The sequence below is a fragment of the Echiichthys vipera genome (genome assembly GCF_963691815.1).
Source record: "Echiichthys vipera genome assembly, chromosome: 18".
Classification (NCBI taxonomy): Eukaryota; Metazoa; Chordata; class Actinopteri; order Perciformes; family Trachinidae; genus Echiichthys; species Echiichthys vipera.
This window is the reverse complement of record NC_139843.1, coordinates 8,646,602-8,657,235: the sequence shown is the minus strand read 5'-3', so window position 1 is coordinate 8,657,235 and position 10,634 is coordinate 8,646,602. Positions and strand designations below refer to the sequence as shown.

Here is a 10,634-nt window from a genome sequence, read left to right as displayed (position 1 = left end):
ATAATTAGGTAAAAATAAGATTTGGGGCCTATTAAGGGAGCACATTTTCACTCTTCTAACATATGTGATAATGGCGTGTGTTCATTTTTCATTTTCTAAATGGACAGAGAAAAGAAAACATGCTGAAAAAAATGAGGAAACAAACTTTTGACAGAGAACAGTACAAGACCCAGCTAAGGAGAAACATCATGAATCTCAGATATCAATTATCTTTCCCCACCATCCCAGGTAGTATGGCGGGAGGCATCACAAATCTGCAGTTTCCCTCCAATGTTTTGCCAGAAATAAATTCTCCTTCTGCCTGATGATTTACAATAAGCAAACACGCCACATACTCATATGGAAGTTTAATCACATGGGGCAATTATCCGTCTCAGCTTATCTGCTATGACTGCTTTCTGTCAACAAGGAATTACCTCTTATTTCACACCCGTCTGTTTACTTACCTGGGAGCCATATAATGGACATTTTGCTTCACTGTCTTCTCCATCACCTTATCTTGCTTACTCTGTATTCATTTAATAGTTTGTCTCCCATTCTGCTTGGAGAGAGACAGACCCCTCACCTCATCTCTGTCTATCTCATCTAAGATCTAACTTAACATTCTCATCCACAGACATTTATAATCAGTAGTAGCAGTATCATTTGTTAATATTGCAATTCTACATGTTGGCAAACTTGGCATAATCATTCAGTAATTCTTCAGCAAAAGCTGGCAATCTGCCTAGTACGGACACATCATTTTTTTTTAACATGAATATATGATTAAAAAAAACATATTGCCAGTAAAGGCATGCCCAAGGTTATGATGTTCTCGCATACAGTGTTCTTAATTAAGTTCTCTGATATTAGAGAGCTGCTATTCCCCACACTGAGCATGAGAAAACAAAACACTTCTGCTGTGAATAATATCTTTGCTTGGTACATCATACCTAGCTTTGAGAGTCACAACAAAGGAAACTCATGTTTGAAACTTAAACAATATAGTTAGTGTTCTGTCCCCATGCCTTAGTTGGCCTTTTACAGGAAACACAATTATTGGTTGAGGCTGCCAACACTGAGGCCCTTCAAACATGGCGTTGCATTAGCCAGCTGGAAATCAACAGGGCCAAGACAAAAAAATAATTACCTGCAAAAAGCTATATATATTTTCACAGCGACTTGATCTTCTAAGGAAACCTAGTGTCCTTGGTTTTAGCAAATTTGAGAACAAGTTTACAAAACAGTTGTTGGTTTTGAAGGTGTTGTTTTTCACCTTCCTGTCTAGTATGGACACAAACTGTAACTCTAAGAATAAACATTCTAGGATATTACCAATGGCAAGTAAAATAAACAAAAAGCACTTGACTCAACTTACAGTAATACAGAAAGGATGAGAAATAAAGCATCTGATACTTTTTATCCTCTCTTCAACCAGTTTGAGCTCCAGGAGGCGCTCTGGAAACTAAAAATGTATTTAAGAAGTCCTTCTTCCCAAGTGCAGTTAATATTGTTAACTCAACAAAGTAACTGATTTAAGCCTCATGCATTGACAAGAACTGTTGTAATGCGTACGATGACCTTGTGTGTGTATTTGTTAAACTAACTGCTTGTTTGCTATGTGTTTTGTTGTTTCTTGTGTTTAGTGAGCCAAAGAAAAAATTCCACCCTGGTGGACAATAAAAATATATTAAATTCTGAATTAAATTGTATTCTACTGATAGGTGGGACTGTGACAATGTCACTTTCACTTACCAGGTTGGAATCTGTGCAAAGATTACCCAGCAATGTCGCTAAAAACGCTGTCTGAAACAGCACAGCATGCCCATATAGACAGGTTAGAGATGGCAGCCTTCTGCTGTGCAGGCAGATGTTTGTTTGATTCTCAACAGACAGGTAATTACCAATGAAGCCAAATGACCAGAGAGTACAGTGGAATACAATGTTTATGGAAACTGTCTATACGGCCAGCACATAAGTCATTAGGAAAGATATTTTGCCAACAGTAACAAGGCTATCAAAGTACAGGCACTTCTGCAATGCAGTGCAGGAATTAGTTATTAGTCTTAACCTTTTTTTGTCCTGCTACAAAACATACTGCAGTGCATGTGTAATACCTAACATCATACTGTGCATGGAAAATGGAAAAGATTACATATTCACATTGCAGTTATGCATTCTTAAAGGTTCTGTGTGCAACGTTCATAAAACTCTTGTTATTAGCGACACCAGTGGCCGTTAGTGAACTGCAGTCAGCATCCTGTTGCTGTGAAATTACATTAGCGAGCAAGCAAGCTAATGAGCACGGATCTGGTGTTGCTTGTTTCGTAATTGCTCGTAATCTGCAAGTGGTGGGTCAGATCAGCCTTGCTGTTGGTGAACTAAAGAGAGGTGAGGGATCCATAGCGCAATGTCAAAACCTTTGGAGTTTTACGAAAAAAATCTGTCCTGAATCCTTTACATAGAAGTCAGTCTACACGCTGTTATAGGTAACCTAGAAAGTCGGTGAAGGATTAATACATGTCAAACACACAGGAGCTTTAAAAAGGGGAATTTGAAGGAAAAAAAAAAGTGGAAACACAAAGGAACAATGTTACCATAAAGATCTCCACCTTGTATTGTAGGCACATAATCACTTAATGACTCCTGACCTCCCTAGCCTCTGGGTTGATTGAGTCGTGAAAGCAGAGGGTTGTACAATGATGTAAAGAGGAATAATCAAGGCTGCATATAGCACAGTCCAATACATTCATTTTCCAATTATTACTGCGGCTGTGCAGCATTTCAGTTGAAGATCCCCCCCCCCCCCCCCTTTTCCTCTCACTGCTTGACCATGTGATGTTTATCCCCCAACTATTATCTATTCACCACCATGGGTGTGCTTTCCTGGTCCATCACTGTCAGTGTCCTCTCCATGTTTGTTCAAAGGATGACATTTTGAATGAGAGATTAAACTGTTACCCTACATCCCCTCTCCAAATGAGGTCAGTTAATACGTCTATGTTATAAGCTAGGCCTAAATTAAACATTATATTCAATATGTACAAAATTCTATCTGATTACTATTCAAGATGCCAAGCAGTTCTATACCATCAGATATGGAGACATGAGTGCAGTTTGTCAGCACAAACGGCAACACCATTTTCCCTTCTCTCCCTTCCCTACACATCCTCAACAATGCATACTGTTTCATGGTATTGTATCATATCCTAATTTAAAATTGGATCCCTTTTGACATGGCCGCACTGCAGGCTGAATGATGTGTCCCTGGCTCCACATATCTGATTTGTTACCCATTGGGTTCGGGCCCAGGCGTCTATAGCAGCACTCGTGTCTCACCTCCGGCTGGAAGAGCACCCCCTGGTCTTTTGAATAAACAGCATGACTCATCACGTAAGACTGTCACAACTGCCCCTTTTTTAGGGTGGCCCTGATCCTTTTTAATCAATTTAGGGCAAATAAGTGAAGTGAACTGACCCAGTCTTTTCTACCCAGTAGGACAGACCAAAAACAGACCTCACAGGGTCATGTACGCATGGCAAACCACATCAGACATGTTCACATCTGACCTTGTTTTTAGCAGCACAGCTCACATGGCTGTCATACTGGCACTAAGGGTCATTACTTGGGTTATTTCGAGGGACAAAAGTGGATTTTGTCCATGATGAGAGCCTAGTTCGCACGACTGGTTTGTTGGAAGATTTTTCTCATCCAAATCAGCCATTGTTTAAACATTTGGAGTGCTGCAAGGACAATACTGATTACTGCAGTAATGCAATTCATTAGTCTTTAATGGAAATGGTCTTTATGCTCAAAAAACGTGCTCGTTTAATGCAACACACCTTGAATTTAAAAATGGTTCCCCATCAAGTGCATTATTTTAAACTGCATATGAGTCGGCGGTTTCGTGAATGGCAGTTGCCTAATTGAACTTTTGGTCGCTGGGGGTAAAATCTTAAAAGATGGAAAATTCAGTGTCCTGATTCAACCTGGGGATTGAATGTTTACCGTAACTTTGAGCTTGACTAATTTTTTGTTATCGCTTCTGCTCCACCGAAGGGAAAATTCATTAATATAGTATGCATCACAAAACCGGTGAATTGATTATACGCTGGAAATATGGCTATACATGTCAATTAGCAACAGCAGCCTAAACAGCCTTTCTTGTTTGAGCATTTCACAGTTTCATTACGATTTTCTATCATCTCTTAACATCTTTTATATTACATGAATCTGTCCCAGTTTATGCACAGTGTATGTTTTAGCTGTTTGATTGGAAGCTTAGAGTAGAACAAATAGTATAGCAGTAAGCTATTTAGTGATGCTGCTGTACTGTATGTGGCCACATACTTTAAAGCGCTTTAAGTTTTGAGCAGTCCAATGTTATTGGAACATTTGAGCGAAGGTCTTTTCCTGTTTCCATGTGATAGTGCCAAATGTACACTCAGAGCAAGGATTTTTAGTGTGATCTTTACCTGCCTGCAGAGAGCCCTGACCTCGTCCCCAACCAACACCACTGGAATGATCTTAAACTCCAACTGTAAGCCAGATCTCATCATCTTACCTCAGTGGTCAACATCACTAATGGTCTTGTCGCTGTGTTAAAGCAAATTCTTTAGTCCTAGAATAAAGGGCACTATTATAGTAAATTATGAATGCCCATATTTTGGAATGAAATGCTCAACAATCTTTCACTCCATGCATGTAATGTTTTGTAATACCTTTGATAACATGGTGTAAATATCCTCGCCCTCTCAGACAGCCCAACGATGGCTCAACTGATTTTTGTACTGAATAAAACTCAGAAGGGAATATTTGCAGCCAGTATTGGGTTTTTGTGTTTTTGAATTAAAGACAAAGTAGTCTCACATAGCGAGACCTATCTCAATAACTTAATCTCAATCACATTGGTTGGAGCTAGGTAGATGGTGCCAGGCTTTATGCACTGCAGCACTGTACCATACAAAGTTAGCTTGAAGTCTGCCCTTGTGCTACAGGATCAACAAAAAAAAATCCTGCTCTCCTATGGCTGCAGTTTTACATTATAACATTATTATTACTATTATTTTTATTATTATTACAGCTTAGGGGGCCCTGTGTTGCTGCCCGAACAAATGAGTGTAGCAGTGTCATCGCTATAGAAGCTCCCAACTCCACTGTTCCTTTTTAATCTCTTCTGTCAGCTTCCGCTCATAATTACACAGGGCTTAGAAGTGTTTTGAAAACTCTTTGATCTGTTTCTTAAGAGCACACAGATTATGCGGTAATAAGATTTCCACAATTCCTTTAGTTTTTGTTGCTAAGGTCATTTGACACTGAGGGTTTATTGATGTTTTTTTTTAATTTTCTGTCTGTCTCTCTGCTGCAGCATGTGAGCAAGCTTGGTTGCACCCATGCTCTCAGGGTGTGATGTGAGGGTATATATAGCCGAGTGATTGACTGTACAGGTCAGTGTTGAGGGATAACTGCAGTACAGTGCATTAGGCCGACACCAAACGCAGCAAATCCTTTGTCAGTTAATGGTAGCTTAATGCTGTAAGATGGAATGGCACTGCAAATCACTGGATTTTAAAAGATTGTCTCTCTAGTAATTGTTGCTCAGTCATCATGGACCACTGCACTGTTGCCATGCACCCTTTTAAAGATGCTCAGAATCATCTTGTGGTTTTAGTCAGTAATAACTAAATAACACCAGAACAGGTTTACTGAATGCACAGTATGAAAGATACAATTTTAAACCAAACAAAAGGCAACATGTTTTACCTCTTTACACCCTAAATCCTAGTAACAATTGCATTAGATACAGGATGAAGATGTTGTAATTCTACAACAGTGGTGTTTGTGTAGTTTTGTATATTGGGGTCTGATACATTTCTAATCAAATAAAGATGTGGCAAAAGCGAAATGTCTTGGAATTAAACCACATTTGGCAAATTATTTGGTTTACAGAACTAATGCACAATCGATTTTAAGTGTTCCTGTTCCATTTATGTTATGGTTTAACATGGTATTATAGAAGTAAGGCTGGGTGATATTGAGAAGAAGTAATACTATGTACCTCTGTATCGATTTTGCAACGATATTGTAGAGTTCAGTATTGGTGCTTTCCCCAAATTTTTGATGAATAATTAACGTGATTAATGCGTTAATGTGGAACAGTCTGGTAAGATCAGAAAATAACATCACTTTATTGTAATGCAGCCTTTAAAACGAGGAAAAGACAACACTGTATGTCATGTTATCTAGAATGCAAGATGGAATCTAGTGTTATATCATGATATCGATATATTGAAATATTGCCCAGCCCTCGGAGCAGTTATAAATATAGGGGTGTCGCAGTTTCTATCTGGAAATTGATTAATACAAGCTTTCAATTTCAAGCATCAATATGAAAACATATTGAAGAAGTAAAGGCATAAATCCTTTGATCTGTAGATCTTTATGAATCTAGACTCAAAAGTCTGACAATGGAATAGCTGTTAGCTCTGGAGTAGAGTAAAATTTAATCAAATCGGGGTCTCACACTCAAAATTCTAATCAAATCTGTGATTTGGAGAATCGTGACACCCCTGGTATTTACATAACCTTAGTGTTCATTTTTTAATGACAGAAGACTAATACTTTGATAAATCCAGATTTGCAGTTAATCCAAAGTATATCCATATACATTTCTAACATATGTACAGCATTTATTAAAAAGCCATGTGTGCATTACATTTATTTTCACATTCATATTTTATGTCCATACCATATTAATATTCATATTGCTTTCAGTTGAAGCTCACACAAAATAAAGTGTGTGCGAGAGACACTGCAGTTACAGAACAAGACTTAATACAGGGTAACAGCCTCTCACTGATCCTCCTGAGCCTTAAAGTGTGTGTGCTGTACATGTCATTAGTATCTGGCCCTACTGTTTATGATGCTAGTAATTATTACAATGAAAGAAAACGTATGCTGTATGTTAGCTCGCTGCTGATTTCACGGGGGACGTTTTATCCTTGGACTGTAGCCTGCGGACATGTAGCCTTATTATTTTTTACGCACTTTGTGCCCAATGGATTTTACTTTTCTTCGTTATTTCCTGACTCACTGTAGTTAGGTGGCTTTGTGGACTACGCCTGCACCCAGGTGGTTTCTTACGAGCTTGATTAATTCACAAGAAGCCTGTAATCCATACGTCAGTGAACATGCAGCCGAGATGGAGATCAGACCTAAAGAAAGGATGTACGCTGCAGAGACTGCCTGCTCTAATCAGAATGCATCAGATCACTCACTCCTTTCCTCTCCTCTTCCTCTTTTTTTTTACAGAACATTATATCACTCCTCTTTTTACAATTCATTTTTTGCTCCCTTTGTTAAATTCTCTCCTTTTTTTGCTTTCACTCTGTGTCTTTCTACCCCCCCCCCCCCTCTCTCTTTGCCTTCTAGACATGCTGAGGTTTCAAAGCTGATGGGTAACTAGAGAACTCCCCTGCTGCTCTCAGATTCCTTCTAGTCATCCCTAGCAAAGAAAAAAAAGACCCATACACACAGTACCGCACACAAGGATTGGAAAGAAGAGGGAAAGCCCAGAATAAACAGGTGCATGGATGTAGGTCTAGAATTTGAGCTCTGCCTGAATGGAGGAGAACTGGATGAGAGTAAAATGGACAGATATAATGATGAAGAGGCGAGATGAAATCAGGGAGAAGGATCCATCAGCAAGAATAGAGACCCTGAGACAGAGGGGGAGAAGGAGTCGATAAGATGTATCATTTTGTCAGCTCAACTGAATCTCATGAAAGTATATTGGATGTGGAAGCTGTATGAAGCCGCTTTATAATCAACAAAAAACATATATAATTGCAAGATCTCTCTCTTTAGCTGTTTGTGAAGACCTGTCCTACTATTCCTGTCAAGGCCAAATTAATCCCAGCTGTACATTTAAAAAACAAAACAAAACAAAAAGAACACGTCAGGCTTTTCCCAGAAAGATTGTATGCGAATGATCAGTGAGTATCTTTTAAATGACTGTTTACAGGGCACAGCCTCAGCCTCCCTATAAAAAGATCCTTAGAACTTTTCATCTCACATTTGGGTTATTGCTCCTGAACACAACAGAGAGCAAGTCTTTTGAGTTTTTGACCTCTACTAGCATTGTGGAGCTGTTTTTCTATGAGTGGTTCCCTGGTTTGTGAGTTACACGCCAAAATATGCTGTAATCTACCCGCAAAGACAAGGAATTAGAAGACTGCAAGCAAGTAAACATGGATGTTTGATTTACGATCAATTGTTTTTGTTTTTTTTTGTTTTATGAGAAAGGAAATGCTCTCAACCTCAAGGATACACACCATGAACTTTGATGCGAAGCACTGAATGTAATTTTTTTTGGTTTACAAGCAAACCTTTAATGGTTCAAATTCACATTAAGCCTACCAGCCTCCATGACAGCTGACCTTGCTGTTTGACCTCAATCTACAGAGATGAATAATTTGTATCAAGACATATTCCAAATGTCCTTTGGGAGAACCTCATGCCTCAATTAATACTGAAACGTTGAGTCGATCTGCAGAAAAACATTTTTGATCCTTCAAGCAAAAGTTCGAAATATTTGCTTATTCTATTCTCTCATACAATACTTTTTTTGGACTGTTTGGAACAAAACAAGGACTTTGGAGATGTCGCCTTGGGCCTTTTTTACTATGTTATCGACATAAACAGCTAATTTTTAAATCGAATGAATTGTTAGTTGCAGTGCTAAAAGTAATGAAATAATAAATATTTAGATAACTAGGCTTTAATTCCCTTTACCACTGAAAATCCCATCTTCTGTTTCTCTGCCTCTGGGCTTGTCGGAGCCCCCAGCTTACTGGGCCCCTATTGCAAAGCAGTGGGGAATACATGCTTTACACACACATACACCAGCACACACAGACACTCAGGTGGGATTGTGTGCAAAGAGATTTCTTCTGTATGCAACAGAAGTACAAAGTCTCTCACACACACATACACACACACACACACACACACACACACACACACACACACACACACACACACACACACACACACACACACACACACACACACACACACACACACACACACACACACACACACACAAACCCCTTCCCTCTCCAACAACAGACGCACACGATTCACCTCAACTGCTTGGCGTTACGGTACTCCCAGGGAAAAAAATCTGACTCTTAATGAATAATCCTATTAGCACATGAAAGGTAACATCTGGCTTGTTCCAAAACCGGTCATTCCTTTATAGGAGAGCAATTTGTTGTCTGGATGAATGAATACCCCCTCCCAGCGAGCAGAGCCTCGGGAGGAGAATGCCCACCTCACCACTCGTTTGGAAACCCCTCACTCTTCCCTCCCTCATCGCACACTCACCCCCTCTGCCATATTCGCTTGGTTTGAGGAGGCAAATGTCATGCAGGTTTCAAAAAATGGGCGTTGGGGGGATGAGGCGACCTCACCCAACTTGGCCTTCATTTTGATCCTGACTACACACCTGTAAAGTTTCGTGACTGTGTTTTGCACGGTTACGAGCATCACTGTCGCAGCTGGTAAAGATTGGCTTTGAAGCAGTGGGCCATCGCTCCTGTATGTCCGTGCCCTAATCTCACAGAGACTCCATGACAGGTATTGACGGATGTAGGGAAGCATCTAATTTATTTTTTCCGTGAGCGACATCCTACTTTCACATTCCTATCTTTTCATTTTGTATAGTTGTGTTTACATGACATAAATGAGGCTGTGAAAGCAGGTATGTACTTTTCATGTCACTCTTGAGTGTCTGCATATAATACCCTTCAGCTGTCAAAAAAGAAAATCTAAAAAATAAAATTCAATATCCTCCCCTGTCATTCTTCCTCTATTATTTCTCAGAGACAATGTCTTTTCTCTCATTGTATATCTCTTTCTCTCTTTATCTGTCTTTTTCGGTTTCCCCCGGTCTTCTTTTCAGTGTCTGCGCAAAGTGAACGAGAGCAGAGGGGAGATTGCATCAAAGTGTTGATGTGAGATAGGGTTGAAGGGTAGACGAGAGGGTTGTGGAGATGAGTGGGAGTGACATGCATTTTGTGTGGCATCTGAAGGACAGTGGGGATGTGAGTGTTCTAGGCAACTCGTGTTCTTTCTCTTTCTCTCTAACACGCACAAAGATATACACACACACACACACACACACACCCATGCTCCAATAATCTGTAAGGAGATGGTGACTTCACCCCGTCCATTAATCTAGATTAGTCTTTAGTTTAAGGTCCTTCATCAGATGCAGCCAACTGTCGGATGCCCAGCTCTCATTACCTATTCCTCTGTGCTGCAAAGCACTGCTGCCTCCGTACGTGGGACAACAGCTTCATGAAACAATCCTGCAATTTTTCTTTTCGTTTAGATACCAGTGTGATTTATGTAACGCTCGCTCAGCTGCAAAACTGAGAGGAAATGCAGCATCATGCAAGACCTTGTACGCAAGTAATGTTTTATCTATGTATGCGGAGCAAGTCAGCTTCATTCTGGATCAAAGCCCTCTCCCAAACAGGAAACTGACCTGCCAGAGCTGATAAATGTCAGCAAGCAGTGGCAGTGAGTTTCCCCCTCACATTCACCTGAGATACAGACATTTTTCATGTTTAAAGTTTTCTAAACTGACC

At 39.8% G+C, this 10,634-nt stretch overlaps 1 protein-coding gene across 2 annotated transcripts in view; it reads left to right on the top strand.

Moving 5' to 3' along the window:
* Positions 1-10,634, top strand: part of dock1 (dedicator of cytokinesis 1) — a 178,449-nt gene that overhangs the window by 96,474 nt on the left and 71,341 nt on the right. The window lies entirely within an intron of this gene.